The sequence below is a fragment of the Sinocyclocheilus anshuiensis genome, unplaced genomic scaffold, assembly GCF_001515605.1.
Source record: "Sinocyclocheilus anshuiensis isolate Anshui unplaced genomic scaffold, SAMN03320099.WGS_v1.1 scaffold363, whole genome shotgun sequence".
Taxonomy (NCBI): domain Eukaryota; kingdom Metazoa; phylum Chordata; class Actinopteri; order Cypriniformes; family Cyprinidae; genus Sinocyclocheilus; species Sinocyclocheilus anshuiensis.
In genome coordinates this window covers 1,129,312-1,134,926 of record NW_015552568.1, presented here as the reverse complement: position 1 = coordinate 1,134,926, position 5,615 = coordinate 1,129,312, and the positions used below count along the sequence as shown (strand labels likewise).

The 5,615-nt window shown below is 37.3% G+C and overlaps 1 long non-coding RNA gene and 1 pseudogene across 1 annotated transcript in view; both read right to left on the bottom strand.

The window, feature by feature from the left end:
* The window catches only part of LOC107664967 (uncharacterized), a 6,010-nt gene extending 4,725 nt beyond the window's left edge, over positions 1 to 1,285 (bottom strand). The window contains exon 1 of the long non-coding RNA XR_001631505.1: positions 1,108 to 1,285. This is a non-coding gene — a long non-coding RNA (uncharacterized LOC107664967). The remainder of the gene's footprint in view (positions 1 to 1,107) is intronic.
* Positions 1,286 to 1,489: 204 nt separating this feature from the next.
* LOC107664978 (protein unc-45 homolog B-like) overlaps positions 1,490 to 5,615 on the bottom strand; it is a 7,034-nt pseudogene continuing 2,908 nt past the window's right edge.

Below are 5,615 nucleotides of genomic sequence, written 5' to 3'. Positions count from 1 at the left end.
CTGTGACTGTTCTTGAATGGCCCAGCCAGAGCCCTGACTTAAACCCATTTGAGCATCTCTGGAGAGACCTAAAAATGTCTGTCCACCAACGTTTACCATCCAACCTGACAGAACTGGAGAGGATCTGCAAGGAGGAATGGCAGAGGATCCCCAAATCCAGGTGTGAAAAACTTGTTGCATCTTTCCCAAAAAGACTCATGGCTGTATTAGATCAAAAGGGTGCTTCTACTAAATACTGAGCAAAGGGTCTGAATACTTAGGACCATGTGATATTTCAGTTTTTCTTTTTTAATAAATCTGCAAAAATGTCAACGATTCTGTGTTTTTCTGTCAATATGGGGTGCTGTGTGTACATTAATGAGGAAAAAAAATTAACTTAAATGATTTTAGCAAATGGCTGCAATATAACAAAGAGTGAAAAATTGAAGGGGGTCTGAATACTTTCCGTACCCACTGTATGTAGGGCAAGGCAGGAAACCTCAGTTGAATGTGCTTGACCTTTGAGCCCTCAGATGGCATTGCATAAGAAACCATCATGCTGCAGTGTGAAATATAGCCACATGGGCTCATGAGTACTTCAGAAAACTGCTGTCACTTAACACAGTCTGCTGCTGCATAAAGAAATGCAACTTGAATATCTGTTACTCTAGGAGAAAGCTATACATCAATCCTAGGCAGCGATGCTGCCAGGTTCTCTGGGCCAGAACTCATCTCAGATAGTCAAAAAGACAGTGAAAATGTGTGCTGTACTCAGATGAGTCCACATTTCAACTTGTTTCCAGGAAAAATGGATTTTGAGTTCTCAGTCCCAAAGACCAAAGGGACCATCCAGACTTTCATTAGCGACAGAAGCAAAAGCAAATGTCTGTCATGGTATGGGGGTGCAGCAGAGCAAACAGCATGGGTGACTGGCATATGTGCGAAGGTACTATTGACATGGAGGCATACAGTATATTGGGATTGTACAGAGATATATACTGCCATCAAGATGATGTCTTTCATGGGAAGTCTATGGTTATTAGATCAAGACAATGCCAGCTCTTATTCTGCATGTGCTACAACAGCGTGGTTTCGTAGAGACAGAGTGAATGTGTTAGACTGGCCTACCTGCAGTCCAGATCTGTCTCCAATTGAAAATGTATGACCAGTCATGAATCAACTTCATATATCTGTTACAGAAAGGATAGATATATGGAAAATTAGGTATTCGATTTTTATGTGCTCAAAAAACATGCAAACAAACATATGCAAAGTAAGATATTATGTTTTCATTACTGTGCAATGTATACATATCTTTTAGCATTACAAAAAATTGTTATTTTAGAGCATTTCATGTATTTTGCTTATTCTTCTGACTTTCACAGTGATAAACATGTTAAAGGTTATCTTACCCTCTCGCCAGAGAAGGCGATTTCAGGGTTGGAGACGGCTGCTATCTTTGCCAGAGCATGGCTGGCCTTTATTTTTCCTTTGTCAGTTCCCTCCAGGGCTAATGGTAGCAAAGCCTGTAGCACATAGTAGTGAAAATTTTAATTTCAAAAGATTTACTGAAGTATCTACTGGGAATGTGTTTGGTCTGTGGTTTTTTACCTTGAGCTACAATTGTGCCACGATCTTTAATATCTTCTGCCAAGGCAAGAAACATTCTGGGTGGACAAAAATAGTAAGACTATTAACTTCAGCAGCATATTAGACAACAAATCATCAGCCCATATTAGATTTTAGAATGGTAGTTTTAGCATCAGGGTCTAGGGATTACAACACAGGATGTAAAAAATGACAATAAAAAAAAGTGTAATAAAATATATATTTTTAAGAAATCAATAAATAGTCTTTTATTAACTGTGGTGTCTAAATGTTTCTTGAATTTCAATGGTTTCATTTGATGAAGTCAGTAATTCACAGTGCAAAACAAGCTGTGTTTGCAGCCTACCTTATCAGAATAGACTTTTGACCCATTTTTGAGTCTTACCTTGCTAGCATCTCTTTGGTCTGATCAGTCAGGATAGAATTATCTGCTTTGACCATGATAGCGAGAGCTGATGTGGCTCCAGCTTTCAATAGCCTCTTTACTCGCCTTTCAATGAAGTCCTTCTTATCCTAAAGCACAAGAGAAATGTTTTAAAATGTATATATTAACTCGTCCAGCATAACATTTCAAGCAGTGTCCTGCAGTTTGACATCACAGACCTTATCTAAAACTAATTCAAACAACATTTTTTGTTCTTGTTGTATACTTAAGCATAAATTTATTGAGAAACTACATGGAGTATTTGTAATTTTAAAGATTGATTTGCCACATCACAGGATTCTGTGTATGTTACCTTCGGGTGCTGCTCAGGGACGTGTTGTTTGGAGAACTTGGCCAGCTGCACCATCTCAGGGATGATCTCTTTCTTGTCATAGCTGTTGGTGCAATGGACCAGGGTGCAGGCGACAGCATATAGGATGGTCTTATCTTTTGACTAGAAGAGAAAAATGTTGTATTGCCATTTGTACATTTATATGTAAATCTCTATTAAGTCATATGGATTGAAAAAATCTGCACAGTTGATCAAGTTAATTCAGTCTTTTTATCTTTTAACACACACCTTGGCAAGTTCAAACATGGCTCTCATGGCTGCTTCATCCTCAACAAAGTCATCTTTTACATCAGCATCATTTGTAAGGTAAGCCAAACCTTCAATGGCCCATTTCCTTGTACGCACATCAAGTGTAGGGTTGCAGAGCCACCTGGAATAAACCAAATCTAGTTGAAATGCAATGCTGAATAGGCACTGTTGACAATGTAAATGAAGGTGGTCATATATGTTAATGTATTTGATTTTCTGACAGTAGTTTCAGTACATTGTCTTTTAGGGGGCGCTCAGAAAGTTTAAAAAGTGCTATAGTACCATTCAAAAGTTTAGAGGTTGGTATGATTTAAAAAAAAAAGTTTTTGAAAGAAGTCTCTTATGCTCACCAAGGCTGCATTTTTTCCATCCAGAAATGCAGTAAAAACAGTAATATTGTGAAATATTATTACAATTTAAAAGAACTATCTTATATTTGAATATATTTTGATGCATAGCTGCATTTTCAGCATCATTACTCCAGTCTTCAGTGTCACATCCTTCAAAAATCATTCGAATATGCTGATTTGCTGCTCGAGAAGCATTTCTTATTATCAATGTTGAAAACAACTGCATTTATTTGAAGTATAAATCTTTTGAAAATTACAAAATGTCTTTACTGTTACTTTTCAGATCCATTTAATGCATCATTGCTGAATAAAAATCTTACTGACCCCAAACCTTTGAACACTAATGCATGTTTGAACACAACTCATACAATATTATATTAAAATATTATATGAGTCCTACAAATAAAGAAAAGCTGGCATTCACACTTTCTGCACTGCTTGGCCAGTTTCTCAGTGGAGCCCTCTTAAAATTGTCTCATGCTGTAATCATCTCCTCCAGCGGATCCCAGTTTACACAGACCCTGAGAAAAGAAATTGGATATATCATGTTACATATGCAAAAATATAACAACTGCTCTTGTTCAATAACTAATGAACACTACAACAAACACAGTTTGAATAGTGCATAAAGTGTCTGCTCACTACAAGGGCTCTGATCTTGATCTTCTCATTTTTAGTTTTCTTGTACATGTCCTTCAGCAGATTTACTCCACTGAAAGTGAAAGTGATAAAAAAGTGAAAGTGATGTGACATGTGGCCAAGTATGGTGACCCATACTAGGAATCTTTGGGTTACAAGTCCGACTCTCTAACCATTAGGCCACGACTTCCCCCTGATGAAGAAGGAGGCTTTGCTGGTTTTGGTGGACGCATGAATGAGGGCCTCCACTGCTACCAACTGGTCCACTTCACGCTCGGATCCACACAGGGCCACCATCATCTCCATAACGCCCTGATGATCCGCAAGGACGTTGCCCGCATCGAAAGGCCCCTGAAGAATGCCTGACGGAGTATTGATGGCATGGATGTTTCTGTCCATGTCGTTGGGGTCAAACCTGCTCCTGTTAATGGTAACCAGCGACATTAAGTATCAACTCCACATGTATGTTTATATACAATCCTAATTTTGTAGTGAAAGCTGAACTTACTTAATGTATTCATCACAGATATCTCTGAAGTTATCTCTCTCAGGGTCACAGCGCATGTCATCGTAGAGCTTGTTGAGGAGAACGCTAGCAATCAGCGGTGTGTTTTCTGTCAACGGCAACTGATCCGGAAGGTCTGGAACCTGACCGCAGACCTTCAGAATCTTCAGACCTGTTTTTGAGACATTTCCATAAAAACGTTACATTAAATTATGTCATTGCTGTCCTCCTAGCAGCACAAATCACGTGTTCACACTTGAAATTTGCTTGTGAAATTTACACACAAACATTTCTATGAACAAATCTTTATTCACCAAAAAGTTTCATACGAAATTATATTCTAAATATACGAAATTTACCATTCATATGCAAAAAGCACATTCTCTGGATGTCCTTATAATCATGTTAAGATGACATTTATATTAGAACAAAGGCTATAAAAAAAGGTTTTGCTTTGGGTGCGTTTTATGCAAATAATTATTCTCGGACACGCGGTTGCTCAGAATACTCCAAATACATTAAAGCACATGCACAGCTTTCCACTTAGCTGTTGTTATTATGACAGTGATATATTTATGACACTATCATACTATAATGTTGAATAACATACCATGGTCAATGGTGAAAAGGAGTTATCTGTGTTTTTCTTGGCACATTCTTGGTCAGGAGGTTCAGAGCCTGGTCTCGGCCGTGTCCAGACACCTTCTTGCTTGCGATCATTTCCAACAAGGCAAGCAGAATATCCTTCAAGTCCTTACTGGAGTCTGCCAGTCATTGGACAAGAGCAGTTTGCAATTTTAACTCAGTTGCACTCAATCGGGTCAAATTATGGCAATCTTCAGTAATGTTGCTCTGAATTCAGATGTCTTCTCTTACTGAGTACAAGGGCCTCTTCTTTGCCGTCATTTCTCTTGTCTCCTCCAGAAAGGGAGTCATAGACACACTGGAACAGGTTTGCAGTGGCCAGAGCGATCTCTTCATTATCTATGGCCATGATGCTGCACAGCTTGCTAATTCCCACCGTGTGGATGATGGCAGTTGCCTTTAAAACCCAAACATACTATTAACACAAATATTTTAAACAAATGGTCACAAATACAGTGAAAAGAGGAAGTGCACCAAGATGACTGATGTTTTGTGGCCTTTATTTCTTATTAGCTTATTACTTTTATTGCATTCGTTTATGCAACTTGCAATAACATTTTAGTCTGTATTTTTGTTTTTTGTTATATATAATAGAGTATCTTAATATTATAAGTTTATTGTAAATAATTAAATTCAGAGAATATGTTGATTTAAGGATGTTTGTTTTTCCGCCAAAAACAAGAAAATGCATTTTGACAAATTATTTTTGTTTGGTAGCCTTTATTGTATTCCTTATTATATTATTTATCTATATTATTTTATTTTATTTGTTATTGCACAAACTACCAAAAGTATTTTAATCAGTATTTTTGTCTTGTTTTTCAGGAAAATAAAAATCAATCATTTAAAATAAAAAATATATTA